Source organism: Eubalaena glacialis, chromosome 16 (genome assembly GCF_028564815.1).
Source record: "Eubalaena glacialis isolate mEubGla1 chromosome 16, mEubGla1.1.hap2.+ XY, whole genome shotgun sequence".
Classification (NCBI taxonomy): Eukaryota; Metazoa; Chordata; class Mammalia; order Artiodactyla; family Balaenidae; genus Eubalaena; species Eubalaena glacialis.
The window spans coordinates 79,488,135-79,512,990 of record NC_083731.1 but is presented as its reverse complement, the minus strand read 5'-3'; positions in this window follow the sequence as shown (position 1 = coordinate 79,512,990).

Here is a 24,856-nt window from a genome sequence, read left to right as displayed (position 1 = left end):
GCTTTCCCTTGGCAAATAATCACATCCCCATTTAAAGCCCTGATCAAGTTGCACACACGATATGATCTATTAAGCTCTTGGCTTTCTCTAGCATCTCATAAATTTCAGGGAATGATTTCTAATGATCATATTTCAGAAATTGTCAGAAACGTTTTTCTCCTTTTGTTGCTTGTCGCCAAGCGAAAACAATCTTGTAATGACACCACATGTTTCAACATGCCTTTTCATAATAAGTCTTTGGGGGAAATTCAACTTATGAAAATTAAGAAAACAGTCTGCTACTTCCCATAACATCAAAATATAGGAACACAGTTTTGTATGCATAATACCACACGGCTATAATGCCAGCGATGGGGATGGTTGGATTCTACACAGATTATGAGACATCACTGCTAATCAATTTTAAGTGTAGTATTACTTGCACTTGCCAATATACACACTTTAAAGTCACCGATACCATATAATTTGTTACTATTTCTGAGAACTAGGGAATAAAAGAGAAATGTGAGAGGTCAAAACAAAGTCTCAGCTTTGTCTATCAACAGTTATGCCACACATCACAAAAAGCTAATGTCCTCAATATTACAACTTCTAAAAAGCAGGAATATGTTCATTTTGTTACTTTCCACCACCACTCAGGATTAAACTTAGTCATTAGTATTGTTTTCAGAATAAAACGGTGAATAATAATCATTTCAGGAAAGAAAGACTAGTAAATGAGGTGCATTTATCTAAAATCCTAGAGACCAAGAGTGACTCGAGACTTGGGACTTGAAGAGCAGGTGTGACAGCCAATGTCACAGTAGCCAAAAGTGAAGTGAGAGCAATGGTCTCAACCACATTCCCTAGGGGATGCTTTTTAAAGAAATGCTCTTTGAGTTTATGCCAGTAACACAATACATTTTTATGATATTGCAATGTTGTTCTGCTACATTGTCAAGAATCCTTAAATACATAACAAACCTGTGATATTTCAAAGATATTTCAAAAGGCCTTATAATTCATTTTACTTATGAAGTACTTGAACAACCAGGGCAAGAAAATAATTTTTGTGCTCAATGTTATAGTTTAGCTTAATTCATGATTATCAAAGTCAGTTCTTCTGTATGATTTGAGTCAAGTGAAAAAAATCTGCATGCCCCAAATAAAATTCTTTTGCCCAGCTGAAGTCTTATTTGAGTCAATTGTAGATTCTGACATTATTTCCAGAAGAACCCTATTAAACTTAAAATTCTATCATCAAGAATTAAATTATACTAGTAAAAAAATGCTTAGCTGAATGAAGATCCTTGAGGAAATATGATGAGAAGAGATAAAATAGGTTAAGAGATACTGAGATTGAGATTAAGGGAGAGAGAAATATCAATTTGGCATTTTTTGGTAACATATTATGTGCATGGAACAGAGTACTTTTCATGCATTCTATCTTTTAATCCTCACAATAAATTATTATTGCTCCCATATTACACAGTCAATCACACAGCCAATGAGGAACAGAGCCTGAATTCTAATGACACTGATGAGCGAATAGAGATGGTGGGTGGGTGTAGAGGAAAGTCTGGAGAAGATCCACTGCACGAGGAGGTCCTGGGACAGTCAGGACAGTAGTAGGCTAGGTGTCAGAGGACAAAGCTCCAAAGGCAAAGTTCACTGAAGAGATGGCTCAAATGGCCATAACAGAATCCTAGCATTGGCTCTACTTTATTTCATGATCATGCTTAAAACACTTGAATAACAGTGGGGAGAATGATTCACATAGAGGAAACCATAAGTGCCCTTTAATCTTCACATACTTCAAAAACAGTAAAATGCTGTTGGGGGTTTATTGTAAAAATTAAGTGGGCTAGTGCTTGAGTGTGGTGAGGGTGTGTATATAAGTGTGAAACGTGTGAGCGTGTGTATGCATGCACGTGGCATGTAGTATGCATGTGAATAAGTGTGGTGTGTGTGAATGTCTGTGTGTGTCTGTGTCTATATATGTGTGGTAAAGCACATTTACCCCATTATTACTTTATGATCCTTTATTCACTCATGTGGGAAAACAGCCAACTCTAATTGAACTAGCCTGCCCCTCAGAAAATGAGCATAGCGTTGCTGACTGGGCTCTTCTTAAAATCAAAACAGGTACCAAAATGTGCCCAGTAAGTCTAATGTGTCCTAGAAGCAAATTTTCCCCATTCTCCAAGAGGCCCATTTAACACTTTCTCATCTGTTTTCTGACCTCCAATATTCCCTCTAACCCACTCTAATTTTTAACTGTTGACCTCGTCTCATATTTCACTGAGAAGCTAGATACAATCATATAGGAATTCTCCCATCTTCCCAGCATCACCTCTACCTGTGTCTGTACCCAAATGGTCTGCCTTTCTTCCTGTTACAATGGAAGAAGTGTTTCTCCTGCCATCAAAGACTAACATATTTGTGCTCTGGATCCCATCCTCTCTATGCTTCTCAAGGATTTCTGCAACTCTCTTCTGAATTATTAATGTCTTTCTCTCTCATTTCCATCAGCATACAAACATGCTCTGGGATCCCCCATCTTTAATAAGTATTCCTGTATCCTGCATCCCTCCCCAAGAACTGCTCACATTTATCTGCTCCAAACACAGCAAAACTTATTAAAGTAGTCGTCTAATATTCATTGTCTCTATGTTTTCACTTCCAATCATCCCTTTGACCCCTTCAGTAGAGCTTCTGTCTCCCCCTCCAACCCACACAACTGTTCATAACCATCAATGACTTCCCTAATACCAAGAAAATCTTCACTTCTATGACTGCATAGAGAAAATCCTAACAAATTCTGTAAAGTACTATTAGAACTAATAAATGATTATAGCAAGGTTGCAGGATACTTGATCAGTATACAAAAAATCAATTATTTCTATATAAGAACAGTGAACAGTATGAAAATGAACTTAAACAATTCCATTTACAATACCACAAAAAAGAATAAAATCCTTAGGAATAAATTTAACAAAAGAAATTCAAGACTGCTTCACTGAAAACTATAAAACATTATTGAAAGAAATTAGAGAAGATCTAAAAAAAATGGAAAGACATCCCATATTCATGGACTGTAAGACTTAATATTGTTAAAATATCAGTAATCCCAAAATTGGTCATCAGATTCATTGCAATCCTGAACAAAGTCCCAACTGTCCTCAGAGACTGTCAAGCTGATCTTAACATTCATATGGAAATCCAAGGGACTCAGAACAACCAATCTTGAAAAAGGGCAACAAAGATGGAAGACTGATACTTCCAAGTTTCAAAACTTACCACTAAGCTACAGTAATCAAAACAATATGGTATAGCATATGACTAGATATCTACATTAACAGCACAGAATTGAGAGTCCATAAATGAACTCATGCTTTCATGGCCAATAGTATTTCAGAAAGGGTGCCAAGATAATTCAAAGGGGAAGGGACAGTCTTTCAATTGTGCTAGGACAACTGGATATCCACACACAAATAATGAAGTTGAACTGTCTCACCTCATATACAAAATAACTCAAAATAGATCAAAATTCTAAATGTAAGAGCTAAAACCATAAAACTCTTAAAAGAAACATAGGAGTAAATCTTCATGTCCTTAAATCAGGCAATGGTTTCCAAAATACAACACCAGAAACACAAATGAGAAAAGAGTAAAACAGATAAATTGAACTATATCAATATTAAACTCTTTGTACTGCAAGTTGACACTGTAAAGAATAAGTGAAAATACAACCCACAGACTGGGAAGAAATATTGGCAAATCATATATCTATTAAGATGCTTATATCCAGACTATATAAAGAACTCTTACAACTCAACAATAGAAATATAAATAACAATATTTAAGTAGGCTAAGGATTTGAATAGACATTTTCCAATGAAAATATAAAAATAGCCAGTAAGCATATAAAAAGATGTGCAAGATTATTAGTCATTAGGAAAATGCAAATCAAAACCACAACGAGATGCCACTTCACACTCACTAGGATGGTGACAATAATTTTTTTAAAAAACAGACAATATCAAGCATTGGTGAGGATATGGAGAAACTGAAACCCTTATTCTTTGCTGGTAGAGCTGTAAAATAGTAGGGTCACTTTGGAAAACAGTTTGGCATTCCTCGAATTGTTACAAAGGAATATTTGACAATTAAAAGGAATGATGTACTGATATGTACTATACAGCATAGATGAACCTTAAAAACATTATACTAAGTGAAAGAAGTCAGTCACAGAAGACCACATATGTTATGGTTCCCTTTATATTAAATGTCTAGAATCAGCAAATCTATAGACAGAAAGTATATTACTGTTTGCCTAGGGCTAGGGAAGGGGCAATGGGTAGTGACTGCTAATGTGTATGAGATTTGGGGGGGGGAGTGGTGAAGCATTCTGACGTATTATGGTGATGGTTGCACAACTCTGTGAATATACTAAAAACTATTGAATTGTGTATTTTAAATAAGTAGATTTTCTGGTATGTGAATTATATCTTAATAAAGATATTAAAAAATAATCTGAGAGCCAAATGCCTCATACCTAAAGAGGGGGAGAGATACAAGATTCCAGGATAAGATGCAAAAGGAGAAACATATGTCACTTAAAAATATTTCCTCTGTTGGCAGCAAGGACTTTAAGAGAATATTAGTCTTAATTTGAATCATACTGGTAATTCTTATATAGAAAATAATTCATAAATTATGTGAGAGAACTATGTATTCAGGGACGCCCTTCTTAAAGGATTTGTAGTTAGAATGAAAATGAATTCGAGTTACGGCAGCACTCAAACTTTTCTCCTAGGGCTATGCATTGCTTCCTCAAGAGGCATAAAGGTAACATCATAACGAAGATGATTGTAACAGTTGAGGGAATGTCTGGTTGAGAATTACATCTGACTAGGTTTCCTCAAAACAGTGCTTCCAGCTTCCTGCCAAAAATATCTATGAAGATACAGTACTCCAGGCAAAGTATAGATTTCCTAGTAGGACGTTTTTACTTAAGAGAATTTTGTTTGCTTTATGTTTTTAAATAGACTTTATTTTTAGAGCAGGTTTAGGTTCACAGCAAAATTGAGCAAAAGGCATAGAGATTTTCCATATACCGCCTACCCCACATAGGCACAGCCATCCAGCACCACATGCTACACTTGTTACAATCCATGAATCTACATTAACACATCATTATTATCCTAAGTTCATAGTTAAAATTTGGGTTCACTCTTGGTGTTGTATACTCTATGTGTTTGGACAAATGTATAATGGCATGTACAGTATCATACAGAATAGTTTCACTGCCCTAAAAATCCTTTGTGCTCTGCCTATTCATTCCCTCCCTTCCCCTTAACCCCTGGCAACCACTGATCCTTTTATTATCTTCACAGTTTCGCCTTTCCCAGAATGTCATATAATTGGAATCCTACAGTATGTAGCCTTTTCAGACTAGCTTCTTTCACTTAGTAATATACCTTTAAGGTCCCTCCATGTCTTTTCATGACTTGACAGTTCGTTTCTTTTTAGTACTGAATAATATTCCATTGTCTGGATGTATCACAATTCATTTACCATTCACCTAGTGAAGGACATTTGGGTTGCTTCCAAGTTTTGGCAATTATGAATAAAGTTGCTATAAACATTGGTGTGCAGGCTTTGTGTGCACACAAGTTTTCAGTTCATTTGGATAAATATCAAAGAATGTGACTGCCAGATCATATGCTAAGAGTATGTTTAGTTTTTTAAGAAACTGCTATAATTGTTTCAATACTAAAAGGAACAACTGTAAGATTCAGACAAAAATAAGGCTGCTTTAGGACACATCAGAAAGGCCTAATATATCAATCCTAAATCACTTTGTCAAATGACAAGGACCCAAATTCTAGAGAGTTTTAAGAGAAGGGGGGGCTGTAACTTTAGACTTTCTACAATGTTCTTCGTCATTTATGAAAGCAGAAGACAAATATCCTCAGAGATGCAAGGGCTCTGAAAATCTGTTGCTCAGGTAACCTTCTTTCAAAACTTACTTGAAATGACCTCCAGGCTGGATAAAGCAAATTAAGAGTTCAAGCACGGAGACATGATTGTGTAAGAGGACTCGTGGTAAATACAATTTTCCCTGCACTCCCTAATCAGAACATAATCCTGCATTGTAGGTTCTCTAGGACTCTGTACCTTCTAGATGACACCTGTCACAGTTGCTGGTGTACCCGTGATGCTGTAACTTCTCCATCAGCATCTGTCCCCCCATTAGACCACGTGGTCCTCTCCAGCAGGCAGTGTATGCTGCTGCTCACCTTTGCAGGTATCCCTCTCAACAGCATTATGCCTGTGAGGAAAAAGACCTTGACACACTTATCACACCCCCACCCAAATATAATTTATTTGTGCCACGCATCTCTTTTGTTAATTCTTCAAGGTCCAGGACTAAGCCGCATTTATCTCTGCACCCTAAGAGTCCCTTCACAGTGCCCAGGTGAAAGAGTTGCTCAATATTCGCTAAATTATTGAAATTCCCTGCCACGCCCTCTCCCTCACCTTACACCACTGCCACACCAAACAACCAAAAGGCCATAGTGCACCCCCCTGACACTTTTGCCTCGGATTCTTTCCCCACCTTCTCCACTTCCTGAATCCCCAAAGCCTCACAGCCAACTCCAACTGTCTCCTCTGTCAACACTCAGGCAGAGCTCGCTGCTTCCACAGCAATTGGCCGTGTAGTCCGGAAATTATTTGTTCATTTGTTTATCTTGCACATTAGATGGTGGGTTTCTGAGGGCCATGACTTTGACTTTTCCAACTGTAGGTTCCATGTTACCTAACTCATAGTAAATGTTCATTAAATATTTGCTAAATAAATGAACCCACTAAAAGAGCCACCTGTGCTTGTAAGTCGTTGCTTATCTACTCAGAAGTGTTTTTTGTTGGGCCAGCTTGGAAGCAGCAAAATAAAAGTGGATACCATGCATCCAGGGAAGGTGTCCAAATGATGAACAGACATTCCCTAATTTATGTGAGCTTGGTTTCAGTACGCAGGAGAATTCTGTCCTCTCTGTGTCTGAGTATACTGTGCTCCCAGGGTTTGGGAAATGAGCTCAGCTCAAGGTTAGCTCCATCATACTGAAAGTATGTTCTGTCTTTTGGTTATAGTCATGAAGTTTCGCTGCCTTTAAGCGCTTCTTCAAAATTCTTTTTGGTATATTTTGATCCATGGGTCTATCAAAATTTCCTTTGGTCTATTGTACTAGACTAATTTTCTCTGTAATGTGAAAGTGCCATAATTTTTGGTACTTAGAGGACTCAAAGTTTTAATGGGAAGATTTAGTTAATCTTTTAAAATTTGCTTTTTAAAGTATACTTTCTTAGATGCAGACACTATAGTTAGATTTGCTTGCTCTCTATCTTGAACTTATTTTTGCTGAGGGTTTTTTTTTTTTCTGTTCTTGAAAGAATAAGATAATCTAACTCCACCTGCCTATTAATGAGGGTTTTCAGGTACAGCAGTTATAAGCAGCACACCTGTTGAGAAACTGTTTGCACCTAAGGAAGAGTGAAGTGGACAGCCTTGCCTGAGAGAGTACAAGCAATTTTGGATGGACAAAAAGATATGAATAAAACAAGAAGCAATATAACCTGATAGACCCATGGGTCAAAATATACTAAGACAAATTTTAAATCACTATTATAAATTACTCTGGAAAATATTCTACAAAAATCAATACTTTCAATCTCACATAAAGACATCTCACTGAAACAGGAAATGCCCAGGTATTACAAGAACAACTGAATCATTTTTATAGGCTAACATGAATGAGGATGTCCTAGAAAGCAGTCTTCAAATCCTATTTTCACAATGTCAAATCCATTTTGCAAAATTTAAAAAGTTCTAGAAGCAGTCAAACATTAGAGCAAGGATTGTTCAGGATACCATTACTTTTACATAAAAAAAGATGTTGGTTCTTGCCTACAGATGCAAGAAATAGAAACTTGAGAAATTAAAGCTCTGGAATTAATCAGTCTTACCCAATTAATCATAATTATTCCTGATTTTTAAATATTCTTGTCACTTATTGATTTGATCTCAGCAAAAGGAGAGTACTAGAGTAGGAATCAGGGATTCAAAAGTCTAGTTTCACTATCTAGCTGTGTTCCCATGGGTAAGTCCTTTCATCTTTTTGAGTTTCAGTTTCTCTATTTATAAAATTAAGAGGTTGAATAAAATTATTCCAGTTTTGGTTTTGTGACTAAAATTAGTTATAGAAAAATGAAATACAAAACATGGTCTGGAAATAAAAACAAGATAAAAATTTGACAAAATTTAAGGGATGGAGGAGATTTGACTTAAAAGACAGAAAACAACATTCCATTTATATATTGCCACGTCATCATCTATAGATAAGATTGGTGTCAAAGATACGAAAAGAAGAATGGTAAAACTTTAAGCAAGAAGAACAAATAAATTGCTGATGGAATGTCATCTCCACCTGATTGGTAGAGGCTGTCTACAGCAGGATACAGAGGGTCTAAGGCCAAGTCTGAGTTCAGTGGGAAAGAATGCTGTGGTTTATTAGTAATGTCCATCGTGGACTCAGGAAGAGTATTAGCACATGCAAGATACTTGCTACATAAATTGTAAAATGATATTTTAACCAAGTGTGTGAAGAAATGCCTGAAGACTTTAGGACAGTCTCTATTCTCAAATAACACAACAGCATATAATCTGTCACATGAATTATAGTAAAATATAACTTTAAAAAGTAAGTAACTCCTTTCAGGCCCTTAACTGTCCTACAAATACAAGAGTAAAGCAGAAAAGCTGGCTGCAGCTACATGTCCCCCCGACTGCTATTCATCTTTTCTGTAGTAATAAGAGCTCTGGAAATTTATCTGGGCACATGGCTGCCCAGAATAAGTGGTCTATTTCTCAGCCTCTCTTGCAGATAGATGGGGCTATTTGGCTAAGTGCTGACCAATGAGATTTGAGCAGAGGTGATGTGACCAACTTCCGGGTTGTGCCCTTATCCCCTTCCTGCCGGTTCTGAGGCAGACTGGGTGACGGTGAGCCATGAAGGGGATGAAGATGAGGTGATACCTCAAATCACTATATCAACTATCCACTTCTTGGGGAAAGTTATATATGACAGAAATAATCCTCTACCTTGCTTGAGCCACTGTAATTTCAGGTCTCTCTTAGAGCAACGAAACCCATAACCTAATAAAATAGTTACTTTGGGATATAAGAATGTGCACAAGAAATGTGTTTCATTGTGGCAAATGCGATTCAGGAGAAAGTCATTTCCATTATGTGGATATTTCCAAGAAGTATCTAAGAAGGTGAAGGTAGCAGTGCAGCTACCCAACAGACTCTTACACTGGGGTTACATGGGTCAAATCCAGCCAAGCACCTGTTTGTAAATAAAGTTTTATTGGAACACAGCCATGTTCATTTGCATATTGCCTATGGCTGCGCTCTGAGCTACAATAGCAGTTGAGTCGTTCTGAGAGTCACCATATGGTCCACGAAGCGTAAAATACTTACTATCTGGACCTTTACAGAAAAAGTTTGCCGGCCCCTGTCTTGAAAGATGGCAGCCTTCGCACCCACTAGAACTCTAAGTGAACTGATTTCAGATATCACTTTTTCTTATTTCCATATGGCAGTTTGTCACATCTATGTATTAATATTCAACATCCTACTTTCAGTTTATCCAAATACAGTATTTTCTGTATTAAAGAACTATTTAAAACTTTTTATTGATAATTTGTCCTCATTTCTCTCCCTAGTAATTGTATTTGAGTGCCACTTAACCCCAGGGCCATTTTTCATAAAAAGATGTTATCTCTTCGCAAGAATTCGTGCATCACAAAGGTGAGTAGAGAAAACCAGCGGAATAAGGCACAATATCCTGGTTGTTAGCTGCACTCACACCCAAATTCGTGACTGATTCCCACATTCTGGTCACACAACCAGTGACATTCAAGTTCACTCCCTGATCGCAAAGTCACTTAGAAGCAGTGTCTTTCTTTCACTGTTAAAGCAAACGTATCTAAAATACTTAAAGAAAGCAAGACTGCTTACATTAAATCAAAAGTGGTGTGGGTCCATTTTAGCAGAAGTTTTAGGAGATGAGCCAGTGTGAGTCCTCAAAGATGAATTTGACTTAAACAGAATTTCAGATGGAAAGAAAAAGTGATGGAAAGAAGAAGTGAAGAATATGCTGCATTTACCTCAATAGCAGTCGAATAATCAAAAGGAAAAGCAAATGATTGCATTTCTAAATGCAAATTAAAAACCACTCCTGTCAAAGCAGGCATCCAACCAAGAGTGAAAAGTTTGTAATGTTGGCTCTAAAAATGCTGGGCTCTTGAATTCATTCTTTCAATATATTTTTAACAAGAAAAATTAAGAGAAGAATCTTAGGCCATTAAGAAATAATGAAGACTTTGTAAAAAAAAAAAATAGCTATAGATAAAAATTAAGAAAGACAGACAACTCAATTGGTGTATGTGCATAAATCCACTTATGAAAAATAAGTTGTGGCCGTATTTTTTACATGTATTTTTAAATTAAATTCATTTTATATATCCATCATCTATAACATACCTGTCTTAGTACCTGAGATTTCAGAATCTAATTTTTAAAAATTTATGTTAAGAAAACCCAACCTTGTGGAAAATATAAAATGTTTTAAAATTATAGTTATGCATATATTTAGAACATGTACTAATTTTATTACTCTTATTATGTCCTAGAGCTGTGCTAATACGGTAGCCACTAACCACGTGTGGTTTCAAGTGTTATTGAGCACTTGAAATGTGGCTAGCTCAAATTCAGATGGTATAAAATACACACTGAATATTGAAGACTTGGTACAATAAAAAATAATGTAAAATATCTATGTTTTTAACATTTTATTTACATATTGAAATGATAATATTCTAGATACACTGGATTAAATAAAATATACTATTAAAATTAATGTATTCTTCTTTAGCTTTTTAAATGTAACTACTAGAAGATGTTAAATTATATACGAGGTTTGCGTTGTATCTCTATGGGTCTTGAGTATCTCAGAGTACTTTCTTCCTCAGAGACAATTATCAGCTTTGGGTTTCTGAGAAACCTACCACCTTAACACTAGCAATCAGTAAATGTAAATTATGTACTGGATATTTCAATGAGATTAAAGCATCATTTTGCGTAAACCCAAAATATGGATTTTACAGTAAATAATTTAATATGAAATACATAAATAAAATGTCTAAATTCTATTGTTCTCCTTGTTTTTTTCATTTTAATTTCACTGATTCCAAAAAGAAGACTATATATGTATACATAGCAAGATGTGGTGTTATAGTTACAAGTTGGGAGGTAAATAGATGACTAAAAAATAGCAGAATCAACAAGGGAATGATGCCCAGGTGAGATACAATAACTAAACTTGGGATGAAATTTGACCAAAATAACCTCTTTTAAAGATCAAAAATTTAGCACCTTACATTCTTCATTTTTCTAGTGTTGCACTTTCACATTCAGTCTAGGATACTAGCTTGGTATAGATAGAAAAAAGGCTTCTACAGAAAAACACATCACTTCCTAAGATTCTTCATTGATATGCCCTCCACAGATAATCAAGATAATATTATTTAGGATGTGAATTCTAAAACACCATATTACAAAGTACTTTTTTACTGTAACAGTTCTAAAAGGCTGACTTAATTTCCTGACCATCTAATTTTATCTTAATGAACTATTTTATTCGATGAATCACTGTTCTTGTAAGGTCTTCTGCATAACAGAACAGAATGTGACAGCTAACAACATGTGCGACTGACAGTACCCGCTGCCCCCAGCCCTGTTGTTTTGAATGATTTACTCAGGATAGAGATGCTTGACCCTGCAGAAACGCAGTCCTTTGGATTTTCTTCTAAGGCCCACTTGAAAGCTATCTCACACTGCTCTTTCGATGTCAAGCCTTGCCAAGAATAGAAGTGCTGTGTCACTCACTTCATCAGTTCTTTGCCCCTAAACAGATGAAAAGTCCTTGTTTTCCCTTCTAAGATGTCAGGGAATGAAAAGAGAGAAAAGTAATTTCAGCGCCCACAAGTAGAAATATCTGTGTGATCATTTCCGAACACCACCACTTGCTACTGAGGTCAACAGGAGAACATGAGATCTGATTCTTCTGTTTTTAATTCACAGGTAAGTTAAAATACTTCACATGTCCCCTCTCCCTCCAAAAAATCCATACTTTATTTTTTAAATTTAATGAGAGAACAAAGGCAAAAAGAAGCTATGTTAAATGTTCAAAACATGCATGTTCATTAATAGGGATCATGATCATGGGAATAACAACCTTGCCTCCTGCCTCTGACTTAACCAACCTGCAGCAGAATCTCCCTGCTATGCTTAACGTACAATTGCATGGGGGCTTTTCATATTTGCACGTTCGGAGGTGAGAAGGGTTTGTGCAGGGGCCCTGGGGAAAAATAAAGTTGGAAAAGACACCCAAAACTAATAGAGAGGACAAGATGGCCTATATCCCAATCAGCCTCTGGGACTAGGTCTAACCTTCTTCAGAAAGGGATGGAAATGCCAATTTGATAAGAAAACTTAATCGGACTCTGCATGTTATAAACGTGAGAGTCTAAGGGACAGAATATGGCTCCTCCAGAATACAGAGGTATGACTATGCGCTAAGACGTGGTGAAGCCAGCCAGGGGCGGCTGGTGTGGTGCTGGGTCCTATATCAGTGGTAGCTGAGGAAGTGAGCAAACATATGAAAAGTACCACATTTACCTATTTCCTCTATCTGTATCATGGTCTTGTCTTCAATTTCTTCCTCATTTTCCTGCCATCACAGTCTTAAGAACTGCAATGTCAACATAATGCATTTGTTAAAGCTGTTCATAAAAACACTTTTGGTGAGTGTGATGGGTGGGCATCACTGTTTTTGTCACAAACTCTGTGCAGCAGTGCAAGCTATAGGATAAGGATAGACACCAGCCACCCCAGCACACCAAAGTTTTCACATTGGGTGCCAGGTGCAGCCACTGTAGTCGCCTGCCTCCCTCAGCTGAACTGCTGGGGTAGCTAGAAAGGGAGAAGATTAGAAGTCTCAATCAAGGGCAAAAGTGAGACAAAGCGTAGGAGACTTTGAGGAGGGGCTGAGGTCGCCAGCATATTCTTGTGGCCTCCTCATTCATACGCAGAGCCTGGAGAGGTCTACATTCATTCAGATCACATGCTACTTTTCTCCCAGAGAATGAGACAGGAGTCAACAGAGCATGAAGTCAGAATCCCCAATCCCAGGAGTGATGTTATTACTGCATATTTGGAACAAGAAGGACAGAGAAGAAAACTGGTCCCAAATCTTAGATTGGAATTTTTTATTTGCATATTTGTTTCAATATTTATCTCCTATTACTCAGTAGATGTGCTCACGAACATAATAGTAATATTTTGAAAATTGAATTATATTTTAAATTCTCCAGGAAATATCATATTGAAAGAAATCTGCAAATAACACCCCTTGTTAAAACATCACCCACTAAACGCATCTATTTTTTACTTATTTATTTATTTATTTGGTTACACTGGGTCTTAGTTGCAGCAGGCAGGCTCCTTAGTTGCGGCTCACCAGCTCCTTACTTGTGGCATGCAAACTCTTGGTTGTGGCATGCATGTGGGATCTAGTTCCCCGACCAGGGATCTAACCAGGGCCCCCTGCACTGGGAGTACAGAGTCTTAACCACTGCGCCACCAGGGAAGTCACAATGCCTCTATTTTGTACAATTGGATTTTTACATCCTGTTTTCTTAAAAAGAAATATAATTTCTATTAAATTCATTTTCTTCTTATTGGACACTTAATACGTGCCATGCTTTGAGCTAGGTCCTAGGAATTCCAAGATGAATAAAGCACAGTCCTTGTCCTCAAAGAGGTTATGGACTGTCAGAGAAGATAGTTATGATGCCATGTGGGAAAAAATCAGCACTAAGAAAGAAGTGATTAATTCAGCAATGGCGGGGAAAAGTCTGGAAAACTTTACGACTTTGAAGCTGAATATTAAAGGGTGATTAAAATTATGTCAAGTAATTAAGGGAGGGAGTGATATTCGAAACATAAAAAGAACATGCACCTGGGGGGAAATGGATGAAGTATACACAAGACCTCTCCATGTCATTTACACAACTTCCTGTGAATTTACAATTACTTCAAAAATTTTTAAATGTTTAATATGCTAATACTCATATGAATGGATATGCATGGTATTTAGGAAAAACTGCAAGTAATACTGGGGGAGGAATTGAGATGGGAAGATGCTGGACAGGAAGTCAGAAATCAGCTTGTACTGTAGAAAAATAAAGCTGGCAGCAAGTGGAAGAGTCTTTTGGAACAGTGGAAATGGAGAGAAGATAGAAGACTGAAGAGGTATTTTTGAGGCAAAAGCAAAATTCTTTGGTGATTCTGGTAAAGAGAGGGAAGTGGTAAAGAGAATTTTAAGACTGAGGTGGAAATTCATGCCAACAATCATTATAGAATAACCAAGGAAGTGTTTATAGAGAAAGATGATGAGTTCAATTTGGAACTGTTGAAATTGAGTCTCAACACCCATGTACAACATGGGATTGAAATTCAAGAACAAACTCTTATAATGTGCATTTCCTATATTATTTGAGAATATTCAATTCTGCTATAGAAGACAAGAAAATAAATAGGATGGACTGAATTCATAAGAAGTGTTAAACATGTGATATGTTAATATAGATGGTAAGTTAGCAACCTGTAAGACATGCTAACAACTGATTAATAGAATAAAAAGCATGAGAGAGTAAACAAGATTGTTTTTTGGAGATAGAAAGGAATGAAAAGACCATATCACGCCATCTCTAGGATGAATACTATGTCACCCTCAAATTCAATCACCCATTGGTGACATCCAGTATGGTCTCATTCTGGCCCCATCTATACCCAAGAGGACCCAGGTACTCTACACCCATTTGTACTCTACACATAAGACCCATGGCTATTTAGCAGGCTAACTGACAATTCACAGTGATGTCCAAATGTCCTTGGCCCTGACTATCTCCAATAGAACAAGTATATATCATTGGCCCAGGACTCCTATCTGTGAACTCTGCCTCAAACTCTGGTCCTCAAAACCACACCATTAGCAGGGAGAACAACAGTGGCAAAGAGAGACAAGAGAGGAAAAGAGAGAATACGTGAGCCTTGTGAACCCCAGGTCTTAGGTAATGTGGTCCTTCTATCTGCTCGTACCCTAATCCAGGAATGTTTATTTACCCCGACTCTTTACCCTTGACTATTGTTGTATGTTTTAAGTTGATTTAATAAACTGCGTGGTCTGTGAGCTTTTCTGCTCTGTGACTTCTAAGACAGCATGCTTCATAGTGTACTTGGAACATTCAAGATAATTCCCCATATGACAGGTCTGAACTAGAGGATTGCAGTCATTGAGGTGGTTGAAATAATCCAACTAGACCCCCATTGCCTTGGTGTGACAGAGGTTTCTGATGTATGCAAGCTTTCAGTACATGTAAAACCGCATAAAACAAAATCAAGCCTCCACCTTTGAAAAAATAGACATTACCTCTTTTTGTCTACTTCCGAAACCTTAATGTAAGTCCTTTGAGGGCAAAAACCATGCTCTATTTTTCTTTTTATCTCCACACCTAGCCTATTACCAGTAACAGTGCAGATACTTCATGTGTTTTTGCTGAATTGAAGAATAAGTTACAGTGCATTTTCATAACTTGAACATTTACTTACTGATATTTATATGCTGACTCTGACAAAGCTCATCAGTACAACCAATAAGCAATTTTATTAAAAACTGTGTGGATTAGATCATTTATCCAGACAGAGACTGTCATGGGAAAATACTGAATTCTTCCTGGGCAGGACTGACAGAATGAAAATGACTTCAATGACACAGTGGTTCAAGACTCCTGGACCAATGAACCTCAACGTGGTTTTCAGCAGATTATGACAAAGATCCCAAATCCTCTATTCATTGTCAAAGTAAGTTAGCAAACAGAATTTGAGATTGTGGGAATGTGGAAAAGTAAACACATGTCATATAGATTTATTTGCTGAGGCACAGTAGAGCAGAGGACTGATGCAAATGTCAAGACAAGCCAAACCTCAACACATGAAAAAATAAGGAAGAGAGAGAAAAAAATGAAAGTCTTTTTGTTTATTTATCTGGGGTGATGGTTAAATTGAAGACATGTTACATAAATTATGGTTCATTCATATAAGAGAATATTTTGTAGCTGTTTAAAAAGAGATAAACAATTTTGAGCCAATATGGAACAATCTATCAGACATATGGTTAAGCAAAAGAATCAAGGTGAGGGGCAGTTTGTATAACATGTTAATATTTTGTGTTTAAAAAAAAAGATGTGGACAGACTGGTATATGCATAAAATTTTGTGGAAGGATACACAGCACATTGATTAGAGTGGTTGATTCTAGGAAGGGGGACTGGGAATTGTAGCACAAAGCAGACTTGTTTTTTGTTTTTGTGTATTTTTACATTTTTATAATTTTACATGCACTACATTTTCAAAAAAATAAAAATGGAGTAAAATGATTAAAAATAAATGTTCTTAATTTAATGTCAGACGTTTTTTAAAAATGCTTTTCCATCAAAAATACCTGGAGGGTATTGTGCTTAGTGAAATAAGTAAAACAGAGAAAGACAAATACTCTATGTTATCACTTATATGAGGCATCTAAAAAAATAAAACAAATGAATGAATATAAAAACAGAAACAGACTCATAGAGAGAACAAGCTAGCGGTAGGGAATTAAGAGGTATAAACTACTGTGTAAATATAAATAAGCTACAAGGATAAATTGCACAGCACAAGGACTATACCTCACATTTTATAATAGCTGTAAGTATAATCTTTAAAAATGTTGAATCACTACGTTGTACACCTGAAACTAATATAATATTGTAAATGAACTATACCGCAATTAAATCAATAAAGCCTTAAAAGTATGTGAAACTCAATACAGTAAGCAAATATATTTCTACCCATATTTATATCTACAGTGTACAGTGTTCCACTGTGCAGTGGAAGGTTTTTCATTTAGGATTTGCTAAACCTCCCAAAACAGGATAAAAGACTATAATTTCTAATTATGTTGTACATAAGGTTATACATTTAGAGTACTTTTCTTTCAAGTTAATATGTCACAAGAAGCTATTAACTCACTAAGCCCTATTCAACTCTTGAGGTTCCAGTTTAATTGATTTCACAAATTTCACAGATTTTAATTTATGAATTTAATTCTTTAAAATTAATTTAATTCTTTAGAAAACGTTTCTTCACAGTAGGAGGTAGATAGCCCCATTAAGTCCAAACTGTGAATCTGACTCTTCAGAAGCAAGATAGAGAAAAAAATGAAAGATATGCATCTTGGTTTCTCCTCTATAAAATGGGAATAATAAGAGTAACTAGCCTGAAAATACCTATAAAGCCCACAATAAATGGTAGTTTTGACTAACACTAATATGTATAAAATAGATAACTAATAAGAACCTGCTGTATAAAAAATAAATAAATAAAACTTAAAAAAAAAAAAAGACACCTTGAGGAGCCTGGGTGAAGGACCACACTTGGCAGGAGACCTTCATTCCATGACTCAGGGGAAGAATCACGATAATTTTCAAATGCAATTATTTCTGATGCCTAGCTTATTTTTAGTTGCCTGAAATCCACAGGTGGAGCCAGCCAACAGTGACATCCATTCAGGTTAACAATGAAATAGTATCAAAAACACATGCTTTAAAAAAAAAGAAACACACACACACAAAAACAACAACAACAACAACAACAAACCCAGAAATCTCATCAAGTCTTCTGAGGTCTAAAAGGAATAAGAGAACAGGTATGTTTGGAATGAGGAAAACTATATACAACCATTCTTATTTCAAATATACTCCCCCAAATGGTTATGTTTTATTCCATCTATTTACTCAATCATTCATTTAATTAATGTTTATCATAGAAGGTGTATATTTAACATGATACAAGCATTGTTCCAAGCTGGGGATAGAATAATAAACAAACAGTTAAGGCTGCAAAAGGAGAGAAGGCAGGCCACCATTTTCAGTGAGAGAACGAGATTCAAGACACCAGCTCACAGAGCATAGGGAACTTCACCCCATCTCACTAAGCAGCTTAGTCACGCCTTGCTGTGAGGAGAGTGATAGTTCAAGTTTAAGCTACTTAAACTTGAGAAGGTGGATGTGTTGGTGAAAGTCCCTATTTTACAAACTGAACATAAGGAGAGGAAGAAAAGTGTTTCCCCTCATGAGCCCTAATTCTAATTACTATGGGTTCCTCATGGCTCACATCAATCTTCCACAAACCTGCAGCGCATTCCCTAAAACATGCCAGGCACCTTCACACCTTTCACTCTACATTCTGTTCCCTCTCCCTGAATTCATTCCCCTCATTCCCATCCATCTTATCTTCCCCAATTGTTGAAATCCTATGCATCTTTGAGGTCATCTAGAATATTCTCTCCTTTTAGAATCTTTCCCAAACCCTCCATCCCCCCAGGAAAGTAAATTCCTGGCACTATTAGTTGTTTTGTGACCCTGGGTAACTGAGGCTCATTTTCCTCATCTATAAAGCAGGAATAATACTACTTAATTCCTCAGGGCTAGAGTGAGGATTAAACCATATTACACGGTTGATAACTGATGTTTAATAAATGTTATTTTCCTTCTCCACTCTAAGACTGAAATAGAATTAATTTCCTGTCTCTTTGTTAAATAATCCTGAGACCAAGCATATTTTCCTTTGCCTGTGTTTCCTTTCCCTGTGTTTTTGTTTGCCTTTGAGACAAGCAAAAATAACTTAGCTGTTTGCTCCAGGAAATATTTGTGCCTATAAGATACCACTGCAAGGCAACTAAAGTAGTTTACATAACAAGACAGAGTTTGCTCATCAAGACTCATTCAATACTCTCACTTCACTGTGTGCTTACTAACCTGAAACTACTATGTCAGAAACTCTGCACACTGGGAGTTTGTTTAATAAACTTAACTTTGCTTAGTCAACAGATCTTTTCAGAGAATTGACCATTGACACTTCTTTGCCTTAATTGTGATTCAACTGCACTTTGCTTAAACTTCTACTATAGCACAATGCTATAACTTTGTTGTTGGTTAATTGCCTGATTATCTGCCTTCCTTTATAAAATGGTAAGCTTCAAGAAAGTAAGGTCTTTTCATCTTTGTAATTCTAGTGCTCATCGTAGCAGTTTGCCAAAAGTTGAGCTGAAAAAAAAAAAAAGAAAACACACTTTTCCTTGAATGAATGGATGAATGAATGAACAGCTATCCTTGAGGTCACAAATCCATTTTGAATCCACTAACCTAGTGGTTTCGCTCCAGGCTTCAATCTGGCTTCTGGTCAGGCTCAGCCAATGGAAAGCACCAGCAAGGGATCAGAGCGTGGTAGGAGAACAGAGACCAGGTGCTTACTTCCCCAGCTCCCTGCCTGCCAGGCCATAGTTGGCAGGGGCTGCTCTATCGTGAGTTCCTCTACTAAAGCCACAGCTCCCCAGGGACTTTTCCTACAGCTGTATCTCTCTCCAGGTTCTAACAGTCACTCCCTTCCCTTTGCCCCACAGGCCTTGAAGCAGTAAATGCCCCTCCTATTGCTTGCCTTAACCATCTTTCATTGGTTTCCTAACCCTGCTTATACCCTGGTAATGAGTCCCTCATTAAACCTCCCTCAATTATCCTATTTGGGTGTGCTGTCAGTATCACAAGGAATCCTGACTGATGCATCTTCTAGGGATAGGCCCCATGTAGAAAGAGGTACCACCATCGAGCTGGTACCTCTCGTGACATAAGGAGTAGCAAGTCTGAGTCTAACTAGGTAGCAATGCCAGGACCCCTTAGAAGGGAGATTCATGCCTCTGAAAAAGCTGTTTTCATTTATATCTTCTGGGAACCAACCTGGCCCCTAAGCACTGAAACCAAAGGGTGCATTTTAAAGTTGTTTCTGAGGACAAAAAAAAAAAAAAAAAAAAAAAGCTTCCCTTCTGAGCCTTAGTGAAGTGGTTTTAGGGCAGTAAAGGCCATTATACTTTAGCAAAAACAACTGCATCAAGCTATAACATTTGTGCTGAGTGGTGAAAAACATTCCAGTAGCCTCTATAGCATATCTGAATTACAAAGAGAAAAAGCTAAGAAATAAGATGTTTAGTGTCCTCCCCTCAATTCAGAAATTACTGAAATTTGTAACCATATGAGGAGAAAATCAACAGAATAAGCAAATTTCTCTCACAGCAGAAAGAGCCTAAGATTTACTCTGATTTTTAATTTAATTTGATATGTATTGTAGTACTTGTTAAGGCCCTTCTGTAAACTAATATTCAGGAAAAGAGAAGGTATTTGAAATTGGAAAGAACATCGTATGTGGTATATGGAACTACAAGTCCAGGTATAAATCTTTTCAGTGCTGTCAGGCCTAGAAAGGGGAAAATTACATAATGGAATATGCAAGAGGAGGGCTGGAGGTCCTTACACAGATGCAAGTTGATTAAAATTAGCACTTCATGAAATTGCTTTCTTTTTTTTCTATTAGATGAAAAGTGATTCTAAGTGGGACACAGCTATAAAAGTAAAAAGTCCTCATTTTTCAATCTACACTAAAGGTTCTTTCCATGTGTGACCTTATTTGGTGCTTTAACCTAAGATTATAATATGCGAAGAACTTTAAACATGTTTTTCCTTTTGCTAGTTTTGGTTCTTATGAAAAACTGCCAAGATTATCTGAGGGCAGAATAACTAGCATAGTAGAGAATTCAAACCCCAAGCTTAGGACTTACCAAATCCACATAGCTTTGGACAAACTACTTAATTTTCTGAGTCACAGATTCATCTTTAAGGTTTTGTCCTAAAGTTGCTGAGAGGACTAGGTAAGAGCACACCTATGTAGCACCTTTTACAGTGTCTGCCACTGTGCACATGGCAACTCAGTAGCAGTCACTGTCATGATCGGTGTCCGTGAGTGACATTAGATTCAGTGGCAGTGCTGTTATTCAACTCTGCAAACTTTGGTTGTACACCGATGAGACACTAGGTGCCCGCAGGAGTTTCCAATTGTGTAAGTACACAAATAACTTGAGTCAATTTGATTTGAAAACAGTAGAGGTTACGGTCAAGCAGGAATTTTAATTGAAATTGAAATTCCCCTTGGATTGCTGATTCAGATCTATCACTACCATAATACTGCAGAGCCTGTGACCTGGTACTGCTGAAAAAATCATCCTGAAAGATGTAAAGGGCCTGTTTTAAGACTACTTTGTTCCATCATTATTTCCACGATAATATACACTTCTGAGTACCTTCTTCATATTAAGCTAATTGGTGCACCATCCTACCAACTTTGCCAATTACCCCCGAGTACCTTCTATCACGTGCTTAGGTTGTTTCTATTTAAGCCGTCTCTGTTCTGCTGACTCACCATCATCAGACGTACATGCTGCCTATCACTGACATTTCTTAGAGACACACAAATTGGACTGAAGCACTGGCAATTAATATTTCTACTCTTCTCTGCATGATACATATACAATATTAAAGTGGTACTTTTCTTGCGTAGAAATGAAATTAAATTATGGAAAAAAGCAGGATTTTTGAGACCAAAATCAATGACAGGTGCACTTTCCAGATAGGCTTGTAAAGGAGAAGAAAAGAATAAGGCATAATGTAGTACTTTTTAAAAATCACCCTTTTTTTCTCTCCCAAAAGAGCTTAAGGCAGGAGGTAGAATAGGATCTATGACATTATATCATTGCAAAAATCCTTAAAAGAATATAATGATTATTTTATCACTTAAATGTTTTTATCATTTAAAGTTAACCAAATATAATTTATGATTGAAAAATCACGGTACTAGGAGCCCCAAATTTATCAGCCTCTGTAAAGCCCAAACCTTAGCAAACCTCTTTAGAACCATACAATAGTTATTATGCATGGTTATTGCATGGTATGTAACCACACAATGGTTATCATGGCAATATAATACCAAAGTTCCTAAATGGCATCTAAGCCCATACCTGACTGTTAGAAGTTTTCCTCTTCACACCCTTCTCTCCTAAGGCGCACAATACGGACTCCATCCTCTCCCTGTGCCCCACCTTGGCACCCTTCCTCCTCATCTCCTTCAGATCTTTACTCAGGCATCACTTCCATGAGTGTTTCCTTGGTCGCCTTTCCTAAAAATGCTAACACTCCCCATTCCCCCTTCCTGCTTGATTCTTCTTAGCACTTTCCATCATTTAACACACTATCACACATCTCAACAGCCCCTGTCTCCATCCAATATTTAAACACCTCTTGCTTATCATCTACCTCCTCCTACTATAATGTAAGGGTCATCAGAGATTTTTATGTTTTGTTCATTGCTATACTTCCAGGCCTAGTGCAGTGCCTGGTACATAATAAATGTCAAATATTTTTGTTGAATGAGTGAAAGAGACCTTCTCTTCCTGAATGTGGAAATCTACATTTCCTTGTAAGTTCCCTGGGGCCAATTACAAGAGAATATTGTACTCAGAAAATTAACAAAAAATTAAGGAAAAAGGAAGGCTGCTCGTCCTGATTCAATGTCATATTGAATCATTGTCTGATAGACCCGTGCAGGTATTATTTAATTCTCCATGGGACTGTATCTTTGTCATACCATTTACTGTTGATTAGGGTTCAGATGCTGTGAAGTTACAGTGTAACTGTCAGATTTTTGTCTGATAGAGATTAAACGATTTCTGTGAAGAAGAAAAAGTAACCCCAAAGGTTATACTTTAATTGCACTTTTGGACATAAAGCAACTTTGTATCTACCTGGCAATCTTTTTTTTTCATTGTCTTTAAATGCACTGTACCTCAAATGAATTTTGAACCAGCTTTACCACTTCGCTGGTTCCCTCATCAATGAGTTAAATAAATCTTTAACATGTGTTTATGTTTATTCCATATTTGTATGAGTCATACTTTAACATTTTAAAGATAATATTTTGGCAGTTTGGGGGCCCGTACCACCAAGAGCCTCAAATGGACGATAGATATCACGTGAAAAGCAGAAAATCTGGTTTGTTTGTATTTTTGTTTCTTTTTCGGGTTGTTTGCAAGCTCAAGTTAGTTTTTTTAAGTGCCCACTGTAAAGGGGAATAACTCTTTACAATCTGGGCCACTTGCTTTGTGTGAGTTTGAGTTTACTTCTGACCTATGGCTAATGTTATAGAACTGAATAGTCAAGCTATTTGCCCAGCTGTTTGTCATTGAAAATACCTTTTCCTCTTGTTGCCAGAGATTGAAATACATAACTACACTGGGTAAGTATTAATAAAATAGATATAAAGCCTCATAAAGGAGCTCTGTTTTCATTGTGTTGTAAATAATGATAAGCCCTTACATAAGTCTAATATTACCAGAATTCCTGGAAAGTAAACTAAACTTCTAGTACTTTAAATATGCTACCACCCATACCCCAAATCCACAAACCAACCACTAGCTAGCATAAAGACTGCTAGCTCAGAAGCATTTTTATATAAAAACCCAACTTTATGTAATCAAAGTAAATCTTTGGACATATTAGACTTGTTTGATCACTTTGGTTTAAAAGCAGCTATATGTCTTCTCCCTGAATTTATCTATGTAGAGTATAATACAAGAAAACATTTCACAATAGATCTCTTTTTTTCTCATGAGTAAACAATTTCATCTGAATTCCTCAAAACTCATATATGGGTTTACTGATCAGACAAGCCAACATATTTCATAAAAATTTGGGGTTATGAAAAACATAAAATTATTATTGAATAGTGATTGTGTTCTATAGTACATCAGCTTATACATAATTTTCAAGATCTTAAGATAATATTAAGTGGAGCTAATAAAAAATCTTTGGATACTTGGATAATTTTCTTAAATTTTATTGAAGTATAGTAGATTTACAATGTTGTATTAATTTCTGCTGTACAGCAAAGTGATTCAGTTATACATAGATAATTTCTAATAAAATAAAATACTGTAACATTGGTCTGAAAACATAGTTTATATATATATATATTATATGAAAAACCCTGCTTAATATAACCTCAAGATAAAGCCACACTGCAACATAAGAAGCAAAGATTATAAATTATATATATATATCTCATCTCTAGTTTGAGACATATATATGTATATTTACATATCTATATTTCATATATTATAATATGTTGCAATGTAGCTATACCTTGAGGTTATGTTAAGCAGGGGGTTCTCAACAGAGGTACTGTTGGCATTTTGGACAAGATAATTCTTTGCTGTGCAGGACTATCCTGTGCATTGTAGAATATCCACATCCCTGGCCTCTATCCACTAGATGCCATTAGCACTAACCCTCCCCTCCAAGTCATAACAATCAAAAATGTCACCAAACATTAACAAACATCTCCTGGAGAAAAAAATTAGAACTACCATGTTAATGAAGGTGTTTGTTTTTGCCATTTTAACAATGTGATAAAATGATCCACGTGACTATTGGAAGTCATATTAGGTTTACTCTTCTGACTTTCTAAAATGCTTAAATTTGAAAGATTGACTCCTCATCCCCCCACCTCGTTCTGTCTGTAAGTAGAAGTTAGCTCCTTCAGCTAAAAGGTGAAACTAATATGGGTGATTAAGAGTCTGGTAGGAAAAGGGTGGCAGAGAAATATCACTGTGTATAAAAGGTAATGGAGTGTTTATTAAGAAAAAAGGAGAGGAATTTGTCCTAAAACTAAGCATATTATTCCAAAATGGGAATGCAGATAGTGAAGGTTC